Here is a 26,264-nt window from a genome sequence, read left to right as displayed (position 1 = left end):
TTGTATTGATAATGAACATTTATTAGTGTGTGTTCTCCAGAGACAGAAGAGAGAAGGAAGAGAAGGAATGGAGAGAGAGAGAAAGGAAAGGAGGTAGGAGAGAGAGAGAGGAAGGAAGGAAAGGAGAGAGAGGGAAAGAAGGAAGGAAGAGAGAGAGAAGAAGGAAGGAGATGTGCATGGACATTAATGGATGATAAGAAGCCCAAGATCTGCAGTCAGCAAGCTGGAGACTCAGGAGAGCCGATAGTAAAGTTCTAGGCTGAGTTTGAAGGCCTGAGTCTTCTGAAGGTCAGGAAAACTGAAGGTGTAAGTTCTGGTCTGAGTCAGCAGGCAGGCAGAAAACCAGTGTCCCAGCTTGAAGACAGGCAGGGAGAGAAGTTTCACTAAGCCTTTTATTCTATTTGGGCCTACAATGATTGGATGAGGTCTACAGCCACATTGAATAGGGAAATCTGCTTTACTTAGTCTGCTGGTTCAAATGTTAACCTCTTCTTTGAAACACATTCAAAGACACCTAGAAAAAATGTTTTTTCAAGTATCTGAGCACCACATATTTGGACTGTCAAGTTGACACATAAAATTAACCATCATGGGCTATTTACTAGAAACCTACATGAAAAACCATGAATAACCCAAAGCACTCTTACCAGAGACAGGAATGAGATAAATGATGTTTGATGCCACCATTATTAGTCAGTATTATGCTAAAGATTCCAGGTAATCCAATTAGAGAAAAAAATAAGATAGCAATAATTTAAAGGAAGAGAAAAACTGTTATGATTTGAAATACATTCAGTATTAGAAAATCCAATTAGTAGAGCTACTAAAATGATACATGTGTAAAACAACATACTAATAAAAAAAGTAGGAGAAATAGAAAAGGTAGTAGAAAGAAGTGACGTTTACAATTTTGACAATCTAAAAATACCAGGAATTTTAAAAATCTGAGATGTGTTTATAGAATAAACCTTTTCTAAAAAATATAGAATATTATACTAAATGAAAAGAACTGATTGGAAAAATAATGTAAAAATGACAGTTTGTATTTCATTTAACTTTGATTTGCAAATTTAATAGAATCACAATATAAATTGAATTTTTAAAAATGATATCTATATTAAGATACAATTCACAAGAAACAGCTGCAGACAGAGGCTCCCACTGAGAAGAATGAAAACAGTGAGTGAGTCCTGCACTGGTGACTGAGGTATCCAGGTTCTCCTATTGGGACTGACTAGGCAATTGGCATGACTCACGGAGAGTAAGGAAAAGCAGGGTGGTGCAACAGCCCACTTGGGAGCCACACAAGGTAAAGGGAGCTCCCACCTGCAGCCAAGGGAGGCAGTGAGTGAGTGTGCTACCCTGCCCAGGAAACTACACTTTTTCCATGGATCTGTGCAACCCACAGATCAGGAGATCCCCTTTGTGAGCCTTGGTGTGAGCCTTTGTGAGCCTAGGGCCTTGGTGTGTAGCCATGAGGCTGAAGAGAGCCTACCACGGAGCTGTGCAGATTCTCAGCAGCCACTAGGCTGGAGACTGCCTAAGGCTGCTGAGTTCCCAGGGGAAGGAGTGGCTACCATCACTGTGGCTTCCTGCTGCCTAAGATGACTGAGCTCCTGGTGGGAGGAATGGCAGCCATCACTGCAGCTCCAGTCTGCCATTTTTCCCCTGCCAGTGCTGGGGAGACTGGGCGGTTTGGACCCAGGAGAAATTCACCACAGCACAGCATAGCAGCTCTAACAGGTTGTGACCAGACTGTCTCTTTAGGCCAGACCCTGATCAATCCTCCTCACTGGGTGGGCCTCCCTGCAGGAACTTCAGCAATTCCTGCCAGGGGTTTAGAAACAGAACTCTGATTTCTCTGAGACTGAGCCCCTGTGGGGAGGGGTGGTTGTCATCTCCATGGATCAACAGACTTAGTCTCTTCCCCCTGCTGGCTCTGAGGAATCCAGGCAGTCTGGACGAGTGGGATTCCATCCAGCACAGTACACCCCCTCTGCCAAGGGGCAGCTAGAGTGATTTGTTAGGTGGGTCCTGGATCCCAAGCCGCCTGACTGAGGGGATCTCCCCAACAGAGGTCACCAGACACTGTATACAGGAGCATTCCTCCTGGTCTTAGGTTGGTGCCCGTCTGAGACAGAAATCCCAGAGGAAGGAGCAGGCAGCAATCTTTGCTGTTTTCCAGCCTCCACTGGTGACACCTCCAAGTATGGGAGGGACCCCCAGCAAACTGCAGCAGCCCTATGGAAGATGAGCCTGACTGTTAGAAGAAAAACAAACAGCAACAACAGCATCAACAAAAAAGTTCCACAAAAAACTTATGCAAAGGTCAGCAGCCTCAAAGATCAAAGCTAGATAAACTCATGAAATGAGAAAGAATCAAACAAACCTGAAAACTCAAAAAGCCAGGGTGCCTCTTCTCCTCCAAATGATTGCAACGCCTCTCCAGCAAGGACACAGAACTGGGCAGAGGCTGAGATGGATGAATTGACAGAAGTAGGCTTCAGAATGTGGGTAATAACAAACATTGCTGAGCTAAAGGAGCATGTTCTAACCCAATGGAAAGAAGCTAAGAACCGTGATAAAACATTACAGAGGTTGTTAACCAGAAAAAACAGTTTAGAGAGGAACATAAGTGACCCGATGGATTGGTAAAACACAACACAAGAACCTCACGATGAAGCCACAAGTATCAATAACCAAAAAGACTGGAGAAAAGATTTTCAGAGCTTGAAGCCTATCTTGCTGAAATAAGATGGGCAGAGTGGATCAAGAGAATGAATACACATACACACACACACACACACACACCACATACACACATACCCTGTCACTCTCCAAAAGCTGAGCCAGGGCTTGTGCCCTCTGCAGTGCCATCTGCTCTCCTGTCTCGTTTATCCTTTCCTCTCTCTCGGTTGGGCATGGTGGCCCCTTCATTTTCTTTTCATGGTCTCATTTCCTTTGTGGCACCTGCAGAGATTTCTTACCTGGCCTCTTTGGCCTGCTGCCCAGGCTTGGTGAGAGTGGGGTGCAGAGAGGGGGACAGAAAAGAGTGAATGGGATGCTGACCTCACCATCTTAGTTTGGTGAAATAATTAGACCAGGCTTCAAGTTGCACCAGAAGCCAACTATGGCCCCACTTACAAGTGTTCTGGTTCCACCTAGCAGCCACCAACCTTCCACTCCAGCTTCCCAGAGCCCTGCCTTTTACTGCAACTGCTGATTTGCCGGGCAGTTTTTGCCTCTCATTTTTGCATGCATAGAACCTGGGGCCAGCAAGAGCTCTGCTAGTCTGACAGGGGGCTGAAGGGAGTCAGCACTCAGATGCCAGGACATTTCCATTAAAATGGAAGAAAATTAAGAAGTGAATTAAATTGTCAAAAAAACTAGTAAAAACATTAATATAAAAACAAAAGAAACAAAATAATAAAGATAAAAGCAGATAATGGTGATGTATAAAACAAAAAAGCAGTAGAACTAATATATAAGTAAACATCCTCATTTATTTACTTGTAATTTCTTTCCCTCCTCTTTATTCCTCCATCTCCTTCTTTTCAACAAGGTGACACATTCAGCTGGAGAGGGAGTGCTTCACCCTCTTCAGTCAGCTATTTGTGCTTTTGCTCACTTTCACCTTGGGATTCTCTTTTTTTTTTTTTTTTTTTTGGAGATGGAGTCTCCCTCTGTCGCTCAGGCTGAAGTGCAGTGGCGTGACCTTGGCTCACTGCAACCTCCACCTCCCAAGTTCAAGTGATTCTCCTGCCTCAGCCTCCCGAGTAGCTGGGACTACAGATGTGCACCCACCACACCCAGCTATTTTTTTGTTTGTTTGTTTTTGTATTTTTAGTAGGGATGGGGTTTCACCATGTTGGTCAGGCTGATCTCAAACTCCTGACCTCAAATAATGCGCCCACCTTGGCCTCCTAAAGTGCTGGGATTACAGGCATAAGCCACTGCACGTGGCCCCAGGACTTTCATGTTATCCTAGGAGTTCCCTTTACTTCCCTCTTGTGTATAATCTCCTATTTCTTGGATCCTAGATCTTTCTATTTCTTAGTTTCTTCCCTCATTTCATGAATTTCTTCCTCCAGCAACTTCCCAAGAAAGGATACATGGAAGTAAAATTTTCAGCTTCTCATTTGTAAAACTGTTCCACTCTTACATGTGATTGATAGTTTGGCTGGATATAAAACTCTAGGTTAAATACAGAAGTTGGCAGGGTATTAAAAAAAGAAAAACAACATAAAAAAGAACTCTAGGTTAAAAATCATTTTTCCTCAGAAATTTGAAGGCATTTCTATATAATTTTCTAGCTTCCAGTGTTCCTGTTAAAAATGTCATTCTGATTTAGCACATGACCTTTTTTTTTCTCTTTTTTTGTTTGTTTATTTGTTGTTTTCAAAGGAAATTTTGCTCAGTTGCCCAGGCTGGAGTGCAGTGGTGCAATCTCAGCTCACTGTAACCTCCCCTTCCTGGGTTCAAGCGATTCTCCTGTCTCAGCCTCCTGAGTAGCTTGGACTACAGACACATACCATTACACCCAGGTAATTTTTATATTTTCAGCAGGGATGGAGTTCTCCATGTTGGCCAGGCTGGTCTCGAACTCCTGACCTCAGGTGATCCTCCTGCCTCAGCCTCCCACAGAGCTGATATTACAGGCATGAGCCACCAGGCCCAGCTGGTTCTTTTTCTTGAATGGTCTAAATTTAAGTGATGTGCCTTGTTTTTGGCTTTTTCATTCACTAGTATATAAATCAGTGGTTGTATCATTTTACATTCCATCAACAATGTATGACAATTCTGGTTGCTCCACATTCTTCTAATATTTCATGTTGTGAGGTTTTTGTGTGTTTTTGTCATTCTGGTTAGTGTGTAGAGATATATAATAGCTTTAATTTAAAAATATAAATAATAAAATATCATTTAAACTTTCCCCCCTCCTAAGACAGTAATATTCTTTTTGGTTTAGGAATTTGCAAACTAGACTTTTATATGCTGTTGCTGAAAGCATAAGTTTGTGCAGAGGTTTTAGTGGGGAAATTGTATTAGACCATTCTTGCATTGCTGTGAAGAAATACCTGAGACTGGGTAATTTATAAAGAAAGAGGTTTAATTGCTTTGTGGTTCTACAGGCTGTATAGGAAACAGTGCTGGCATCAGCTTCTGGGGAAGCCTCAGGGAGCTTTTATGTACGGCAGAAGGAGAAGCAAGAGCAGGCACATCATATGGTAAAAACAGGAGAGAGAGAGGGAGAAAGAGAGAGAGAGAGAGAGGTGCCACACTCTTTAAATCACCAGATCTTGTGTGAACTCACTTCTCATCAAGGGGATAGCCCAAGCCATTCATGAGGAATCTGCCTTCATGATCCAATCACCTCCCACCAAACCTCACCTCCAACATTGAGGATTACAATTTAACATGAGATTTTGGTGGGGATAAATATACAAAGTATACCAGAAATTATTTATTCAACATCTATTTTTTTTGAGACAGCATCTCACTCTGTTACCCAGGCTTGAGTGCAGTGGTGCCCTCATGGAGTGGAGGGAGCTCACTGAAGCTTCCAACTTCTGGGCTCAAGTGGTCCTCCCAATTCAGCCTCCTGAGTAGCTGAGACTACAGCTGCCCACCAAAACACAGTGCTAATTTTTAAATTTTTCATAGCGGTAGGGTCTCACTATGTTGCCCAGGCTGGTCTCCAACTCCTAGCCTCAAGCAATCTTCCCTACCCAACCTTCCAAAGTGCTGAGATTACAGGTGTGACCCACCACACCTGGCCCAGATCTTCATTTAGTGCCTACTGTGTCATGAGTATAATAGGAAATAAAACAAGGTCATGCCTCCACCAAAAAGATAGACAATATAAAAATAAATAAACAAATCTTACACATTATTTTCAGTTCTAGGAAGAAAATAAATAGAGTGCCACAAAGTAAAGAACAAATATGCAAACCTGGATGGCAGGGTCATAGAAGGCTCTTCAAGGAGGTAATACTTAAGCAGTTTGGATACATATTTAAAGTTAAAATGTGCTTACCTTTTGACAAGAAAATTCAGCTTCTAGAAATCTGGATTACAGAAATACACACACACACACAAATTTATGTGCAAAGATGTTTGCTAGTTCTTCCTCCCTTGCCCCATTCACAATCCATTCTTGCTTATACCATACACTGTGATCTAAAAACTCAAATCTGATAGTTACTTCTTTGCTTAAAACCCTTCAGTGACTTGCACTTTAAGTAAAATTCAAATTCCTTACTTTATATTTTTTATTTACTTTTTTGAGACTGAGTCTTGCTCTGTCTCCCAGGCTGGAGAGTGCAGTGGCGCGATCTTAGCTCACTGCAAGCTCCGCCTCCCGGGTTCACGCCATTCTCCTGCCTCAGCCTCCTGAGTAGCTGAGACTACAGGGGCCTGCCACCACGCTCGGCTAATTTTTTTGTATTTTTTTTTAGTAGAGACAGCGTTTCACCATGTTAGCCAGGATGGTCTTGATCTCCTGACCTCGTGATCTGCCCGCCTTGGCCTCCCAGAGTGCTGGGATTACAGGTGTGAGCCACTGTGCCCGGCCACAAACTCCTCACTTTATAAGGCCCCACATAATCTAGCCACTCTCCCTATATAGCTTAATTTATTTCATTTCATTTTCCCTTTCTACTTATGACCCAGCCCCCTGGTCTGTTTTCTGTCACATAAGCCAAGCCTTTGCACTCACTGTTCCCTGTCTGAAAGCCCTTCCCACATGCTCCACATGGTTTACAAATTGTCATACTTTGAGTCTTAGCTCAAGTCTACCAAGAGTGATCCTCTTGACCACATAGGTGGTTTTTGTTCTGCTAACTTGGTTAAGCTTGGAACTATACTTCTCAGAATTACTTTCTGTATGGTTCCAGGTTTGAGTTATTCAAAAAAGAGACTTGCATGAAAAATGGAAAGTATAAGTAAAGCTATGACCATTACTCTCTGCTAATCATCAGAAAGAATGTGGTGTTTGGTTTTCTGTTCCTGTGTTAGTTTGCTGAGGATAATGGCTTCCAGCTCCATCCATGTCCCTGCAAAGGACATGATCTCGTTCCTTTTTATGGCTGCATAGTATTCCATGGTGTATATGTACCACATTTTCTTTATCCAGTCTATCATTGATGGACATATGTGTTGATTCCATGTCTTTACTATTGTGAATAGCTGTAATGAACATATGCGTGCATGTATCTTTACAAGAGAATGATTTATATTCCTTTGGATATATACCCAGTAATGGGATTGTTGGATCAAATGGTATTTCTGGTTCTAGGTCTTTGAGAAATCACCACACCATCTTTCACAATAGTTGAACTAATTTACACTCCCACCAACAATGTAAAGGCGTTGCTTTTTCTGAACAACCTCACCAGCATCTGTTGTTTTTTGACTTTTTAATAATAGCCATTCTGGCTGGCATGAGATGGTATCTCATTGTAGTTTTGATTTGCATTTCTCTAACGCCCAGTGATGTTGAGCTTTTTTCATATGTTTGTTGGCCGTATAAATGTCTTCTTTTGAGAAGTGTCTGTTCATATCCTTTGTCCACTTTTTAATGGGGTTGTTTGCTTTTTCTTGTAAATTTGTTTAAGGTTCCTTTTAGACTCTGGATATTAGACCTTTGTCAGATAGATACATTGAAAAAATTTTCTTCCATTCTGTAGGTTGATAGTTTCTTTTGCTGTATAGAAGCTCTTTAGTTTAATTAGATCCCATTTATCAATTTTTGCTTTTGTTGCTATTGCTTTTGGCATTTTCATCATGAAATCTTTGCCCATGCCTATGTCCTGAATGGTATTGCCTAGATTTCCTTCTAGAGTTTTATGGTTTTGCATTTTACATTTAAGTCTTATTTGATCCATGCTGAGTTAATTTTTGTAGAAGGTTAGCCTATTTCCATCAATTCATTCCTCTTAGCCTCAGCCCAGTTCTGTGCCCTTGCTGGAGAGGTGTTGTGGCCATTGGAGGAGAAGAGACACTCTGGCTTTTTGAATTTTCAGTGTTTCTATGTTGATTCTTTCTCATCTTTGTGGGCTTATCTCTGAAACATGTTCCCCCCCAACCCCACACTCAACAATATATAATTTATCTTTAAAGGTCAGTAAAAATACAACCTCTAAATACTGCCCTTCACAGATCCCCCACCACTGAGCCATGCTGGCTCCAATTCATTGATGCCTGAAAAACTCTCAAATCACATACTTCCAGTTAACACTCCCCCATATCAAATCATTGAAACCATAGATCCCTGAGTCCACAGAAATCCCCTCATTGCAGGCTTTCCTACACCCCTAAATCACAACATCCACAGAAGCCTCTCAACTGAATCCTAGACTCCCCTTCACCACTGATTTCCACTGATCACCAAATGGATCCTGATAGACTAACAAAATATCCAGCAATTCTCCAATAATTCACTTCTACAGTCATCAATCAAGAGCAAATCACAGTGGACTCTCAAATAACTCACGTCACTAACTTCACAGTACCTCCTGTAAATTCCTGATTGTCATAGCTTCCACCAGCAAAGAAATATCCCAAGCATAGACCCCACAGATCCTAATCACCATTACCCACAGGCAACCCCAATCACTAATTCCCAGAAGTATCTCTTCACTGACCACCACTGGCCCCTCCAAACACTGAATCCCATAACTTCCTCCAACCCCTGAATTCTGTATATCCCAACCAATCCACAAACAGCAAATCACTGACCTCTATAGACTGTCAACACTGAATCCCTAAAAATATCCCCCAAACCTGAGCCTCTGGCTCCCACAATCACTACAACCTATAGTTCTCTAATTTACTAACTTCTCACAAGTTGTCCCATTCGTTTATCTCCTACCAACACACTCCCCTATAGGCCTCAGATTTTTCAGCTCTGCAGATGCTGTCAATTATTGATCTTCACCAAACTTCAGTAGATTCCTCATCCAACCTCTTCACAGGCCTTCCTCCCAAAGGTACCGCCTGAGATCTCAGCATCCCCAAATTTAAGACACCCATTTTCAGATCTCCCTCCATCTGAGAATCCCCAGGGAAGCTCATGAACCCCAAATCTCCAGAGGGACGGGAAGACACTGGAGATTTTGAGCAGTGGAGTGAAGTGATCTCACTCATTTCCACTCTTAGAAGTTTGCTCTGGAAGTTGTGTAGAAGACAGTTTCCTCTTGTGAATGGAAATCAATGAAAGGAAGATTAGAGCCAATAGCCATTGCCACGTTTCTCAAAGTTGTCAAAATAACAGACTTTTCCATTTTTAAAAGGGACCATAATGTGTACCAGTCCTGTAATTTGTACTGTAAATTCTATTTATATATAAATAACAAAAATAAACCAACATTTAATACCCCTAATCACAGAAACCTTCTCACAATACACAGAGGAAAAAAGGAAGTACCACCCGCATTAGGTGGCTGTGGGATGCAGCTCAGCTTCTGGCTGACCTGTTGGGAGCCATCCTGCGCCTTGCTCCACTTGCAGCCTCTGGTCCCATCAGCCAAGCATCAAATCAGTCTGTCTTCCTCTTTGCTACCCTCAACCAGCTTCAACTGTATCCCAAGCTGCTGATAGAAAATGGAGTTATTAATTCTTCCCCTGTCATCTGTAGATGAGCAGGAACAGATAGAAGCACAGACAATGGCAGAGATTTTGGTGAGGTTGCTGCCTCTGCACCCCATAGGTACAGGTCTTTCTAAGGCCACCTGTTATCTCCAGGATACAAAATCAGATGGACATATTTTCGGTCCTTATTTTACTTGACTTTTCAGCAGCATTTCACCTGCCTCCCTCTTTCCTTCCATTTTTTATATACTACGTTATCAATGCATCACAACAGGCGACTTCCTAAGACAGTACCATTTCACACATTTCCTCATCAATTAGCCTGTAGAAAAATAAAATCTCTCCTATTTTGCCACCTTGTGGCTACTTTGTTTTCCTGCTTTGCTAGTTTTTAATAAAAAGAACCACATGGTTTTTTGAAGCCTGCTTTCCCAGAAGAAAAATGGTTTGGTGTCTTGGCTTAAAGGACTTGCTTCTTTTTAGGGTAAAGGACTTGCTTTCTTTTCCCTTTTCAAGGCAAAAGGGGGAGCTGATAGGGAAACTAGGTTTGGTTTAAAAATGTGTAAGTACCCAGGAGGAAGCCAGAAACAGATAATGTAAACCAGCTGTTTGAAGGGACAGTGTCCACTGGAGGGGGATATGGTTGCAAGGCCATGAGCAAAAGAATGGAGAAAAGAGGAGTTGTTTGAAAGGAACTCAGAATGCAACTAGCTGACTGATATGGTTTGGCTGTGTGTCCCCACCCGAATCACATGTTGAATTGTGATTCCAAGTGTTGGAGGTGGGGCCCGGTGGGAGGTGATTGGATCATGGGGCTGGTCTTCCCCCTTGCTGTTCTCGTGATAGTGAGTTCTCACAAAATCTGTTTAAAAGTATCTCTCTCTCTCTCTCTCTTTCCCTCTCTCTCCCACGCTCTACTCTCTCTCTCTCTCTGATAAACTGTGTTGGATGAAACAGTTCCACCTTGTGGGGGACTGGCCCACTCACTGAAGGGGGTTTATCACCGCTGGATCCAGGATACCAAATGTCATTCTCTCCAGTTACTGTAAATACCAAAAATGCTCCCCCTACCCCATTTCCAAAACCTCTTCTAGAATTAGTGCTGTCCTCACTTAAGAAACTCTGAATCTTTTCATTTTTATCAATAGGTAAATTGAAGGCCAGAGACAGGAATTTGCCTAAATCACAGGTAAGACATATATATATATATATATATATATATAAAACAGTAAAAGATGATTTGATTTATTGAAAACCCACTATACAGAGCTCAGGGACACAAGGAGTACCAGATATGGTCTCTATCTTCAAAAGAAGAGAGGAAACCTGTGAAGGAACCAATATTTATTGGGAATCAATTGCTTTCTAGCCCTTTCTAAACCTTTTCATGTTATCTTTGCAACAACTCTGAGGACACTGAAGATCACAGAGGTCGAACTGTGAGGTCAGAATTTGAACCCAGGTTTCAATTATCTTTTCACTGTTACCTTTCCAATGTATGCACGACCATAGAAACTAGTGTTTTGAAGAATTATACAAAAATTGAAAAAAGGTAAAAAGTTGATTGTGTGTCCTTTTAAAGACATACTAGTTTTTGAGACACAGTCTCTGTCATCCAGGTTGGAGTGCAGTGGCATGATCTCAGCTCACTGCAGCCTCCATCTCCCAGGTTGAAGCGATTCTCCTGCCTCACGCTCTCAAGTAGCTGGGATTACAGAGGTGAGCCATCGCACATGGCCTAGAGCACTATCCAATAAGCCTTCATAGGCTCATCTGGCTCTCCTGGCAAATGTGACCATGTTTAACTTATTATTTACTATTTTTTAAGAACCAGATTCTGAAATTAGAAAGTAATTTTAAAATCTGAGAAAGTGCAAATCATTTTGTTTGGTAGGTATTTACATAATTACTGTGCAATCAAGAAGATAACCACAAAGCTGTACGTTTACTGTCTTTAGGACATTAACCACTCTGTATCTAACTTAGCAATTTCATTCCAGATTTTTTTTCTTTTGCTGATTTGCATCAGCTTCTCATCAACTTCTCATAGCCTCCTTTGGATAAGCTGTCATTCTTCTGGTTCCTTAAATCATGAGTTAAATGATTAAATCTCTGACACATGAGCATGGTTGTTTAAAGGTTATGTTTCTCAACTCTTTGTGAATTATATTTTGATACTAACATGAGCCAAAATAAGTAGTTGGCTGCTGTTGTGTGAAAATAAAGCTCTATATGCTATGGAGACTATTAAAAGAAAAACTTCAGACAAATTAAATTTAACAGAGTTTAACTAAGCAAATAAATATTTATAAGTTGGGCAGCCCTCAGAACCAGAAGTTCAAAGGGTTCTACTCCTCAAGATGCACAGGCAACATTTATGGACAGCAAATGGAAGTGAGGTACAGAAATAACTTGATTGGTTGCAGCTCTGCCTTTCTCTGATTTCAACATGGTCTGATCAGTTGGTGCCTGTGATTGACAAGTTTGGCTGCTGTGACTGGCTGAGATTAAGCTATTTGTTACAAAAGTATCCTCCTACTTAGGTTTTCAGTTGGTTGCATTGTTGGGACTAGCCCTACAGAGTCTGTGGGTTTTTCTCCCCATGTGCAGAGACGAGAGATCATAGAAATAAAGACACAAGACAGAGAAGAAAAGACAGCTGGGCCCAGGGGACCACTACCACCAAGGTGCGGAGACTGGTGGTGGCCCCGAATGCCTGACCACACTATTTATTGTATACAAGGCAAAAGGGGCAAGGTAAGGAGTGTGAGTCATCTCCAGTGATTGATAAGGTCACGTGAGTCACGTGTCCTCTGGACAGGGGGTCCTTTCCCTTTTAGGTAGGTGAGGGAGAGAGAGAGGACAGCTTCCATCATTATTTTTTCTATGCCCTTCACAGAAAGATCAAAGACTTTAATACTTTCACTAATTCTGCTACTGCTATCTAAAAGGCAGAGCCAGGTGTACAGAGTGGAACATGAAAGTGAAACAGGAGCATGACCGCTGAAGCACAGCATCACAGGGAGATGTTTAGGCCTCTGGATGGCTGCGGGCAGGCCTGACTGATGTCAGGCCTTCCACAAGAGGTGGTGGAGCAGAGTCTTCTCTAACTTTCGCGGGGAAAGGGAGACTCCCTTTCCTGGTCTGCTAAGTAACGGGTGCCTTCCTTAGGCACTGACGCTACTGCTAGACCATGGTCAGCTAAGTAACAGTTGCCTCCCCAGACACTGGCGTTACCGCTAGACCAAGGAGCCCTCTAGTGGCCCTGTCCGGGCTTGACAGAGGGCTCACACTCCTGTCTTCTGGTCACTTTTCACCGAGCCCCTTCAGCTCCTATCTCTGTATGGCCCGGTTTTTTCTAGGTTATAGTTGTAGAGCATCCTCCAGAGATGCCCACTGGGCTAACAGAGGCTTTGTCAGACATCATTGTCTGGCAATTCCCCTTCTCTAATTCTGCTTTCTCTTTTTTCCTTTCACAAGTGTTATTCCCCAATAAACCCTTTGCATTCCTAAGTCTGTATCAGCATCTGTTATGTGGGGCTGGCATCCAGCTGACACAGATGGAGTGTTGGTGGCTCCAAGCGATCTTTTATTGGTAAAAGGAGTAGATATTTTAAAGCAGATTTTGAGCCAGTACCAGCAGAATGGATAATCATCCTGGATGCTAGGGGACCAAGGAATACTTCCACTCTGGCACATGAATCAAATAAGCGTGTGCTTCTTGCTATTCTTCTTTGAACTGAATATGCCTTGGTATTATATAACAGGACTTAAATATTCCCATTGACTTTCTCAATGAATGAATTGTTCAATTAATCAAAAGTGTGACTGAGAATGTCATTATGTCCATTTCCAGTCAGCTAGCTTCGGTCCAGTTACTTGGTTATAAATGGTCTGTCATTTGGTCATATATGGACTCCATAAACCCCTTACCCACACACTGAGTCATTACTTGGGCCTGTCATTTTTCAACTACCTGGCTGACTTTTCCCTTAGGTTCTATATAAAATGCCCTATATTGAGCAGAAGCATAGTCAGAAGTCACTGTGCTCCATGACTCTATTTGACAGATTGAAGTTGGGTAGGGGAGTCATAATGTGATTGATGACCATGTACTTGACACCATAATTGGAAGGGAATAGTTCTTATTTTTTGCTATGAAGACTTCTAATTCATTATTAGGAGAGCAATACTCCCTATTCATTCATCGAATATTTGTTGACCAGGAGAGAGTTATTACTCTGTCTTCACTTTATCAAACTCTTGTAGCTACCCTCAGTGCCACATTTTTTGTTTGTTTGCTTGTTTTGTGATGGAGTCTTGCTCTTGTCACCCAGGCCGAGTGCAATGGCATGATCTCAGCTCACTGCAACCTCTGCCTCCTGGGTTCAAGTGATTCTCCTGCCTCAGCCTCCCGAGTAGCTGGGATTACAGGTGACTGCCACCATCCTGACTAATTTTTGTACTTTTAGTAGAGTTGGGGTTTTGTCATGTTGTCCAGGCTGGACTTGAACTCCTGACCTTGTGATCCACCAGCCTCTGCCTCCCAAAGTGCTGGGATTACGGGCATGAGCCACAGTACCACGTTTTTAAGAAATCTGCATGCAGTTTCTACAGTAGTGACTACCAGGCAGATTCCTCTTAGGGTCTACAGGGTTATTTATTCCTGTTCCTTCTATTCAACCATCTGCCCTTCATGTTAGAAACATTAAGCCCTGACCTGTGTAGTGGAATCAAAAAGAGTAGGGGCTTTGAAATCAGTCTTGGGTTCACGCATGAGTTCTCTCATTTATTGGCTATGTGACCTTGGTAAGATTACTACCCCTTTCTAATTCTTAGTTCATACCACTGTAAAACAGGATATTGATACATACCATGTTGAGCTATTATGAGGATTAAAGAAGATAATGTTTGTAAAACACTCATCAAAACTTACTGAGTTCTTTTATTTCCAGCATCAAAATATTATTTTTGTTTATGTGGCCCCAGGACTGATGAAACTTGTACTGGTACAAAAATACATCCCAGTCATAACCATTAGTCATGGTAAGTAGACTCTGGCACAATTCTGTGCTTGGAGCTCCTTGAGCAAATATGACTTTGAACAAGACCTTTCTTTTATTACCAGATTGTTTCTAAGTCTGTTGAAATCTAAAGGCCACAAATATAAAACTAGCTGATGCAACTTGACTGTTAATACAGCAGTTTGGATTCAGCTGTCAATGCCATGTTCTTAAAAGATTGATGGATTTTTGGGGCCTGAGCAGCTCAGCCTTGGAATGACCTTTTTTGTAATCTTTTTGAAAAATTCTTAATCGACAAGTAAAATTTTGTGTATATTTGTGATATACAACTGGAATTAATCCTGACAAGAGTTAGGACCATAATCAGTTGGTCTCATGAAAGAGAAGATCCAAAGGCCACCTCTCTAGGATGGTGACAGATAACTGATGTACACTCAGTCCATCTGGTACTGTTGTATAGACCGAGACTCATTCATCAGAAGCATCGTTCCTCTCCTGGCAGAAAGGAAGGAGCTGCTTCCTTGGGGCTCCCAGGCTTGTAGGACAACTCAACTCACTCCTTTCTCCCTGCTGGAAAGCACAGAACCTTTACTCCCCAGAGAACCTCCACTGTTTCTCTCTCCACTGTATCAGGAGGGGTCCATTAAAGCTTGCTGACTAGGCGTGGTGGCTCATGCCTGTAATCACAGCACTTTGGGAGGCCGAGGCAGGCAGATCACTTGAGCTCAGGAGTTCAAGACCAGTCTGGCAACATGGTGAAACTCCACCTCTCCTAGAAATACCAAAAAAAAAAAAAATTAGCCAGGTATGGTGGCACATGCCTGTGGTCCCAGCTACTTTCAGGGCTAAGGTGGGAGGATTGCTTGAACCCAGGAGGCGGAGGTTGCAGTGAGCTGAGATGGCACCACTGCACTCCAGCCTGGGTGACAGAGTGACAGAGTGAGACACCTCTCAGAAAAATAAATAAAATTTTAAAAAGCTTGCTATGTTCCACTCTTATGAATTTGTGTGTCTTAGACAAAGTCCTGCTTATCTGTAGGAAAAAAATTTTCTAGCTTCATACCTAGAATTAGGTGGTCAGTCTTTCTCTTGTTCATTACTATTGGCACCTCTGTTTTCCTAATTTTTTTCACTTTAGACCTGGTAGTTTATTTGTTTTTAAATCATCCCCACATTGACCAGGAGTTTCTTGAGGGCACAGCCCCCATCTGGTTTATCTCTTTAGCCTTCAAAGTGCCTGGTATAGGCCTAGCAGAGAAGAGGCACTTGATAATGTTAGTCGAATTAAGTCATTATTTTTTTAAAAAAATATTTAGTAGCATCATTTCCTAAAGCAAATTGCTGTACTACAGACAAATTACTCTGAATCCTATACCCTGTGTATCTTGCATTATACAATAGATGTATTCCCTGTAGATGGGTGGTCAAGTGAACATTAATAAATTCTTTGTTTCATGTATTTATACTTTCTATACTATCTGGGAGATGCTAATATCAGTGGTTATTCTTTTTCTTTTTTGTCATCCTTCTCTATCTCTCTACTTCTTCCAATCCTCTCCACTAAAGAAGTCTACAGTTCATTTGATGCAATATTTACTGATCATCTATAATTTGTGAAAGTGTGTCAGGTTATTAATCTATAGTTCCTACCACAAATATTTAAATGCAGTGCTACAGTATTATTTAATGGAATTCTATCATAAACCAAAGCATCCCTCCTGACTGATTTCACATTTTAATATTAGTTCAGCTTTGGTTTGTCTAGGTTTTCTTTCACTAATTGCCTAGCTAGATTGCATCATACCTCTTGGAAATTTTTGCAGCCTTGACCTTGCTATCTCAGTGATCACAGGCTGTCCTGGCAATGCTTAAACCAACCATCAAAAATGTGGTAGGTTTGAAATGGAAGCAAGCAGCCAGAGAGTGAAATATTCAACTCAGATTTTAGTAAGATCATCCAAACATAGGCTCTGATCACAGTCTTCAGTCCTAGATTCTCCCTCTATTCCTGTGGTCCAATAATGTAAATTAGGATGTCATCACCCAAACATAATATTCCTATTTATGAAATGATTTTCTAGAAGGTTGCCTCTAATATCAAGAATCCTTAGTGCTTTTATGATAGGATTTAGCATATAAACATTCCAAAGGTGATACTATGTATTCAGTACTATGGTAGGTACAACAAGGAAGATGTCTCAACTTTCAGAAGGGAGTTTACCTTCTCATAGGTAATGAAAACAGAAGCAGAGTCACAATACGGTGCTGTAAGAGTGCAGAGTTAGGAGTGGCAGTGGGAGGGGCTGGATGCTGCGGTGGTAGCTGACTCTCCCCTCAGCATCATGACTCAGGAAGAAGGGGGTTCGTTTTGCAAACCTGGTGGCTCACAGGCTGCCATGAGTTCTTGGAGAGAGTCAAATGAAGGAAATCAAGTACACAGCCTTTGTCACCACTTATCAAGCTCAGTTCTTCCATCTCAGGGCCAGGAGAGCCCACAGCCACCTATGATGGTGAAGTTACACAGGCCTCAAAACACCAGTGACTGAACATTGGTTGAGCAGGAACCAGGAAAACTCACACAAGGGTCTGGGATGACTTTTTAAGCAGGCTACAGACAGAATGTCATCATTCCTAGGTTCATTGCCCTGTGCTCAGCTCCTCCCATGATGCCAAACTCTTTTTGGTTTTGGGGATACAGAAGAAGACCATTAGCACAAGGCAGAAATGAGCTATATAACAACCCTGGCTGGTGGCATAAGATCTTATCTCATGATATTCCTCCCTCCCGCAATGCTATTCCCACATGCACACCATATCTCCATACCGTCCCTGACTTTCAACACCTACTACAAGTCCTACCTTATCCTGGACGCATTCTCTGACCCACCAGCTCAATGTGTGCTAGACATGATGCTGGAGGTTTTATGCACATCACCCCATTGAATCCCTAGCAATGTATTAAACAGGTGTCATCAGCCCTGTTAAGAGGAAACTAACAGGCTGAGCATGGTGGCTCACGGCTGTAATCCCAGCACTTTGGGAGGCCAAGGCAGGTGGATCATGAGGTCGAGAGATGGAGACCATCCTGGCCAACATGGTGAAACCCTGTCTTTCCTAAAAATACGAAATTAGCTGGGCGTGGTGGCGCTTGCCTGTAGTCCCAGCTACTCAGGAGGCTGAGGAGGAGAATCACTTGAACCCAGGAGGCAGAGGTTGCAGTGAGCCGAGATCATGCCATTGCACTCCAGCCTGGTGACAGAGTGAGATTCCATCTTTAAAAAAAAAAAAAAAAAAGGAAACTGACAGAAGACTCAGAAGTCACAATCTATCTTCATGGCTTCAAAATGGCAGAGATAGGAATGAAGCCCAGGTCTTCATGACTCCAAAACCTGTGTTCGTAGGCTCTTTTGACATGATGCCCCCACTCTGGCCCCTTTTCAATTGTACCATGTGAAAAGATGACAGTGTTTGGGCACCTCCATTACTATTATAAACCTTTATTATACTTTATAATAGTAACTTTATTAGGTTACTCAATTGGGTCATTTCATGTGCTTGTAGGTTTAAATTTTTACTAAGAATGTGAAACATTTTTCCAACTTCACTGAAGGTTCTTTGAAGGAAGGAATGATATCTTGTACTTCCCCTTTTCTCTTATGAGCCCATGTGTATGTCTCTTATGGTAAAGACATACACATAGTGACTAAATATTGGTCACTCATTGTGGGGAGAGGGAAGGCTGCAGGGGTTGGGTTCAGAGAATAAGGAAAAGGAATTTGAATGTACTGAATACCAGACACCATACTTCAAAGACGTTTTTGTTCAACCCTATTTTAGTGCTTTGTGATAGGTGCTTTCATCTTTAGTAGAACAGTTTGTTTCTGGGGCTTGTAAAAATTGAGTAACTCACCTAATTTCACACCTTGTATAAGAGGTAGAACAGAGATTCTGGCACATCCTGTTTCTCAGTTATGCCCATTCCTGCCACACATAATCGGCTTTCTGATTTTAAGCCAGATCCACAGTTAAATCTAGTTCCAAATGACAACCCCTTAGAGCATCTGCTATTTTTCTTGATAATGTGTTCTGGGAAATTTGAGGTCACTAGCTAGATCTAAAAGAGATGGAATTGCCAAGTTTCAAAAGGGTGGGAACAATCCTTGGCCACACACCAGTGAAGGAAAGATCATTTCATGGAGGAGGAAGGGAAAGGTAGTGCTCCATGGACAAAAAAACGAACACAGACTGGATATAAAGACAGATGAGCTGGGGAGTGGAGCCACTGCTAGAGAAAGACCCACCCCCAGCAACTGTGGAGGAAGCCGTGCTATCCCCTACCAAGATGGTGCTGTTGTTGCTGTGTCTGGGGCTGACCCTTGTCTGTGCCCAGGAGGAAGAAAATAACACTGTGACAAGCAACTTCGACCTGTCAAAGGTACAGTCATGGAGCACAGTGACTTCTGGCTCTGGGGAATGATTTCAGGGTTTCTGAAGCCATGTGGATCCTATTGTAGGGCAGGAGTTCCTTAACATATCAGACAAAAGGGTTGGTTTCCGACCTTGGGTTAAGAGCAATTGTACCATGTGAAAAGATGACAATGCTTGGGGATCTCCATCCTCCCTAAAGAGGAAGTGGAAAGAGCCTTAGGTGTGGTGCCAACTGATCTGAGTTCTAATTCTATCTTCACTTCATTATGAGCCCTGGCCCACAGGCCAGAGTTCAAGGAAGGAAGTGTCCATGTGGTATCCCCACTCCTCTTTTCTTACCCAGTGATCTTATTTATTGCAGATTTCAGGAGAGTGGTATTCGGTTCTCTTGGCCTCTGACTGCAGGGAAAAGATAGAAGAACATGGAAGCATGAGAGTTTTTGTCGAACACATTGATTACCTGGGGGGACTCTTCTCTGACTTTTAAATTGCATGAAATGTAAGTACAGTCTTTTTTAGTTGGGCAGGGAAAAATAGAAGCCTAGGTATGGTCTTGAACACACACACATGCACTGATCCAGGACTTGATGGATCTGGGGCTTTTCCAGATTCAGAGACAAGAGTCAGTAACAACAATAAATTTAACTGGAGTGGGGGAAGTGGGAGGTAGAGGGATATCAGAATCATGAGTAGTATGACAATATAGCATAGGTTAAGCAAACTGAACTTGGAACTAATAGCCTGAATTTGAATCTTTCAGTTACCAGTTGTGTTACCAAGAAAACTAATCTCTTTCCACCTACCTTTTCCCATGGGTAAAAGGGGATGAGAGTAATTCTTCCTCATGTTTTTTTTTTTTTTAGTTTTTGTTTTGGGGTGTGTGTGTGTGTGTGTGTGGACCAAGGCAGGTCACATTTGTAAAGCACTTACTTGAGAGGCTGGCATGTGGTGAACACTCAGCTAATGATCTAGACAAGTAGTTGTAGTAATAGCAACAGTGGAAAGTAGCAATAGTGATAGAAGTTGTCATTTAAGTCATAACATATCAAATCATGTGAAATAATATACATAAAAGGTCTTTGATAATTGTACAAACAAATGTTCGAAAGTCGAATCAGAAACTCAAGTTACTGGTAGAGTAGAAGGTGAGCAAGCCAGCCTCATCAATAGCTCTCGGGCATCAATTTATTGTTTTACAGTGAAAATGGAACATGTACTGAAATTAATTTGGCTTGTAAACCAACAGAAAAGAATGCCATATGTAGCGCTGACTGTAAGTATTTTTTTTTTAAGTCTTTCTAAATTGTACTCCCAACTGCAAGGAATTTACTAAACCCCAGTATCTTCAGGATCTTGATCAATTTCTGATCAATGATTATTTTGGTAATAAAATGAGGGCCATCTAATAGCCAATAACCTGAATTTGGGGGAACCTTGCACGTAAAAGCCAGTGCCTGCCATATAATACAATCAGCCTCAGGAAGACTTGGTCATATGCACCTCCTGCAACAAAAGTTAATTGGCAGGGCAAAAATATAAATTGGGGCCGGGCATGGTAGCTCATGCCTGTAATCCCAGCACTTTGGGAGGCCAAGGCAGGGGGATCACCTGAGGTCAGGAGTTCGAGGCCTGACCAACATGGCAAAACCCTGTCTCTATTAAAAATACAAAAATTAGCTGGGCATCATGGCGCATACCTGTGATCCCAGCTACTCGAGAGGCTGAGGCAGGAGAATTGCTTGAACCGTGAAGGAGGAGGTTTCAGTGAGCCAAGATTGCGCCACTGCACTCCAGCCTGGGCAACAAAGCGAGACTTTGTCTTAAAAAATAATGTAAATTGGCAGGACAGCTTCTTATTCTCTGCCTGGCTTTCTGATGCCTGATGGTCATCGCCACAGCACATTGCTCAGGATGTAGCATCAAGTAATGCCAGTGGGGCTTCTAGAGAGGACAGAGACACATCACTGACAGAGATGCTGCTGGAGGTGGGTAGGTCTGGGGCGGGGGTGGATATTAAAGGCTGAGTTGCTGCTGGGGCTAATTTTTTTTGACTACTAGTGGTCAACCTATCCTTTTCTCAGAATTTGCCTCATGAAGCCCAGGGCGATGCAAATGGAAGACATTCAGCATCCTCACTATCTCTAATGGGATATGCACTTGAACTTGTGTCATGGGAAAGAACAGGTAAAGGGTTTCAACTGCTTTCTATGGATCAAAGGAGTTCTGAACTGTGTTCTGTTTCCTCCAGATAAGGGACACAATGTCGTTGACATACTTGAAACGGACTATGATAATTATATATTTTTTTATAACAAGAATTTCAAGAATGGGGAAACATTCCTACTGCTGGAGCTCTATGGTAGGGTATTTTCATGCTGACACTCATCTTGGGGTGGGGAAAGGAGGGAAGGCAAGGAACTTAGATACAAAGTGCTCTTCCCCACCTTATCCTGGGCCATCTCTCCTTCTCTGAAAACAGATGCTTACCTTTGGTAATCCCTCAAGCTCAGTGATAGGAAATAATGATCTTTCATTGTGCTACTGATGTCAAATTTAGGACACATTATATCCCACCCCAACACTTCTGCCTGGGCATCCAATGGGTGCCATTCATTTTCCCATCCGTCTGGAGCCCTGTCCCCTCATTTGCCTCTATGACGAATACCCAAGACATGGCAGTGACTGTCACTCTTCCCACAGCCCGAACACCGGATGTGAGCTCACAACTCAAGGAGAGGTTTGTGAAATATTGTGAAGAACATGGGATTGTTAAGGAAAACATATTTGACTTGACTGAAGTTGGTAAGTTGGGGTTTCTGGCGTTCTCTTCCTAAATTCCCATGTTACAGAAGGGAGTAATCCAGGGGAAGTAATACCTTCCAAATCAGTTCCCTTTGTGCTAACTTGGAGAATCATCTGGTTTCTCTCTGAAAAATAAACTGGTGTCGGTGTCTGAATTTGTTTTATTTTCCCTCAACAGATCGCTGTCTCCAGGCCCGAGATGGGGGAGCAGCCTAGGACTCCAGGTTGGTGATCTCTGACTCCAGTGGAGAGGGGGTGGCCCAGGGACCAGTGCCTTCCAAAAGCATTAGGGGTTTGCACCCAAAGACACCATAAAAATAATTTGGTAGGGATGCTTGTGGGAAAAGCTTGAAATCTGGAGTTGGAAGACCTGGATAGAGGACCCAATTCTCCCATGAGCTTTGAGCAAATAACCTAAGACTTTAAAAGGAGACAATGGGCCAGGTGTGGTGGCTCACACCTGAAATCCCAGCACTTAGGGAAGCAGCAGTGGGAGGATCGCTTGAGCCCAGGAGCTCAAGACCAGACTGGGCAACATAGCGAGACGCCATTCTCCATGAAAGGGAAAAAAAAAAAAAAAAAAAAAAAAAAAGAGGAAACAATGATGCCTAGTTTACAGAGTTGCTGTGTGGATATAATGCTTGTGAAAAGGGCCCAGTAATTGATAATGTGCTAAAAATCACTAAGACTTCATATATGAAATGGAAACATAGTAGTAAGTTGTATGAAACTCAAATACGTTTCTGTTTGTGGACCATCTCCCAGGAGGCCATCTCACCCTCTAACTTACGATCCACATTTCTTCCTTTGTACTCTGTATGTCCTTGACTTCTAACCTGGGAATGGAACTGTCTGACTTTCCCATTTTCCATCAACCTGGAAAATAGACTCAGTTTCCTCAACTACCTTAGATTTATCATAGGGCTTTATTCAGATAATGTATGTGAAAGTCTTAGCAGCTTGCATAAAGCAAGTATTTAATAAGAGATATCTATAGATTTTGCCATTATTCCTCAATTTATCAAAAATTCTTCAAAACTTCTAATGCTGAAGATGGCAGAAACAAACCTAGGACCCTTTATTACTTCCTTTCTCTTTTTCATATAATCAGCTGGGGGAAGGTTAAGATGGCACTAGCCATAGCAAAAAAGCAAAAGTAATTTACTCAACATCCTTCCTCCTCCTATTCTGGTATATACCATAAGTTAGAATACAAGGTCAGATCCATTTCTTCATCATTTTTCTCTGTAATAGAATTTCTCTTCATCATTCATGCAATGCAAGGCATGTTTAATAAGTTCCTGTGTTCTCTCTCGTCTCTGCTTAATTAGGGCTGAGTGAATACTTCCTCACCTGGACTCTATCTTCCCTTCCTGGTCCCCATGTCCTCTTGTGACAAGTTCTGTGACCTGATTTCCATCATATCACACACGAAGACATCCTTGTCCCTATGTCCTCTTGTGACAAGTTCTGTGACCTGATTTCCATCATATCACACATGAAGACATCATCCCTGCATCTTTAGGATCTTCCCTAACTGCCTATGAAGACTCAGAAATTCACCAAGAATCAAAGGTTTTCTCTGAATTTCTGACTGTCCTTGTCACACAGCCAGGGGAACTCTATGTGAATAACACCTGACTCTACATGATCAATAAATCATTAACCTTACAGTCATGTAATTTGTCTTTTATATCTGTGAGGATGTGAGGCTGACAGCGAGCGAATGAAGGGGCTTCCTTGCCCCTGAACCCGTAATCTTCCTCTAGTGTCTCAGAATCTTCTCTGAGCTTCAGGATTCTCCTTCCTCTGCAGTAATTCCCTGTTAGGTTATCCCAAGTCCCCATGAGTGCTACTTACCCTTTGATTTGCCAATCTCTTAGTGATCTGATAAGAGCATTATAAATAATATAAGAATATAAGACTTGCCCCATGATTTCTGCATCCTAGAATTCTCTTTTCAGTTGGGGACACTGACAGATAGATGTTGCTGGGGCTGATACCAGCTTGACAGAGATGCCTCTAGATCCCAGCTTGTCTATACCATCCATCCTATAAGATGGGTTCAGGGTCCTTTCACACTCTTGAAAAACCCCCTTCAACCACCACAGTTGTCTACTGTGAACACAGTAAGTGAGATTTCATTAAATGCAAACAACACCTGTCTTCAGCAACCTGTACTTGGTTTTGTCAGGAGGCATTGATGGGGAATGTTATTAACTTCTTCTTTTGAAAGCTAACAGGCTTGGGCGAAGGGACATGAAAGATCCTTCACCACTAATAACCCTTTCCCATCAACAGCAGATTCAAAAAAAAGTGTAAAGTTACCCATGGGTGTTAGGGCAGAGCAAGATGGGTCCTGCAAGAAGAATGGCTTAGTCCTTATGGGCATGAAAGTTAATGAGAGAAGGTTTTCTAGGCAGCTGAAGATCCCCATATCTTTCTTTTCTCCCAGATCAGAAGACTAAATTAGGTTCAGATTATTACTCCTGGATAAAATGCTTGGTCTGGTTTGCTGAAATATGGCAAAAGGTTACGTAGAAAGACAACCAGTTATGCTGAAATCTCTCAATTTTTACTGTTGGCATGTAAGAGAGAGAATAGCTGATGCCCAGAAGTGCATGACCTGGCAAACCTTGAGAACACTTAGAAAATTAATAACAATAACAATTGAGGACCACTTTGATGATGAGAGATGGCTGGGTAGTGCCACGTATTAGGAAACTACAGCCCAGAGGGAGGCACAAAAAGTCCCTCTGCTATTTCCAAGTCAAGACAGCAGCTTGAGCTCACACTGAAACCTACCCCTTCAACTCCAAACATTTTGTGCAAGTGAGGCATGAAATATTAATACCCAATGAAAAATAGGAAATGTTCATAGATCAGAAACAGAAAAATCCAGAAGAATCCCCCCCTTTTGTTGTTGTTGTTGAGACAGAGTCTTGCTCTGTCACCCAGGCTGGAGTGCAGTGGCGTGATCTTGGCTCACTGCAACCTCTGCCTCCCAGGTTCAAGCAATTATTATGCCTCAGTCTCCCAAGTAGCTGGGATTACAGGCATGCACCACCATGCTTGGCTAATTTTTTGTGTTTTCAGTAGAGACAGGGTTTAGGCATGTTGGCCAGGCTGAACTACTGACCTCAAGCGATCCACACACTATGTTTCATTACAGACATGAAACACTGTGCCCAGCCAACAAGCAGAACAATCTCTTTCCAAAGAAAGAAGAAATAAAACAAATGGGAATGATAAGGGTAAATGGACCAGAGCAGCATCATTTTCTGGGTTCTTAGAACAGCTCAGAAGCACCCTGAGTCAATGTAGTGACAGGAGCAGAACAAGTGTCATAATGGCCAGACAGGGGTGCAGGCTGAAGATGCACACCTCTGAGGAGCAGAATGAGTTTGAGACAGCTCCTCTCCCTCACCTGGAGTCTCAGAGAGAGGCTGGCTGCCTGTGATAAGGCACCATCACTCATTTGAGAAAGAAAAAAAGCAATCCTGGACTCCCACAGCTGGGCTTCAGTGCTATCACAAGCTCTCAAGCAGGGCTGCTGCTCACAGCTAAGCCAGATTGTTATGTTGGACATACACAGTCTCATAAAACATCAACATTAAACAAAGTCACTCTGCAATCAATCAAACACGATCATTGTGCAATCCACAAATATGCCTCTCTTAGCTAAAATGAGTGACAGCTATTTGCCAATTACGGCTTTATCCTCATGCTTGTCTTTCCTTTCTATTGATAATATTTTTTAAGATATCCAATCTTTAAATTTTCCCCCTTTCTGACAGCACCAAATCTGGAGCTTTCTTAGTAGGCTTTTTCCAAATCCTATAGCCCTTTTTCTACCTCTTACTAAGACACACATGGGCTCCCAATGGTGCATGTTCTTCCTAGCTGCAATACTCAACCCAGTTTGTTCAACTATATGTATGTTCCTCGGGATCTTTGGTTGAAGGATATTAACACTTTTAGGACAAGAGCCCATGCCCACTCCATGTATCTGCAGCCTAGAATTCTGGGAAGCACCAAGCTAAATCACAACGCAAGACCTGGTTTGATACTGTGCACCTGGTAGGGGCTAGAACGGGATGCCTCCAAGGGCTTTGGACTAAGAAATTAGGAGGATGGAATTGCCATTTACTGCAATCTGCTGGAGGAGTAGGTTTAGTGGGAAAGGATAAATATATCAGTTTTAAACATTTCATTAGTTTATCTAACCTGCTAGATAAACTAGGCTGCTGTAAGAGACTCAATCATAATCCATATAATTTAACGAAGATAGAATTAATTCTATCTTCTATGAACAATCTAACATAAATGATCCAAGTTGGCTGGCAACTCTGTTCCTTGTAGTCATTCAGGAACCCAGTTCTTTGTTTGTACTATCGCCTAGGACATTGTCCTTATTTG

At 42.2% G+C, this 26,264-nt stretch overlaps 1 protein-coding gene across 2 annotated transcripts in view; it reads left to right on the top strand.

The window, feature by feature from the left end:
• Positions 1-26,264, top strand: part of ZNF883 (zinc finger protein 883) — a 49,836-nt gene that overhangs the window by 16,987 nt on the left and 6,585 nt on the right. Inside the window, exons 5-9 of one of the 2 annotated variants that reach the window (XR_005235263.2) lie at positions 10,740-10,780; positions 19,405-19,542; positions 20,243-20,316; positions 21,125-21,845; positions 22,024-22,069. The gene's annotated coding sequence lies outside the window, so the exon portion shown is untranslated. The other variant, XR_005235266.2, reaches the window with a different exon arrangement.

Source organism: Chlorocebus sabaeus, chromosome 12, assembly GCF_047675955.1.
Source record: "Chlorocebus sabaeus isolate Y175 chromosome 12, mChlSab1.0.hap1, whole genome shotgun sequence".
Taxonomy (NCBI): Eukaryota; Metazoa; Chordata; class Mammalia; order Primates; family Cercopithecidae; genus Chlorocebus; species Chlorocebus sabaeus.
This window is presented reverse-complemented; position numbering and strand designations above follow the sequence as displayed.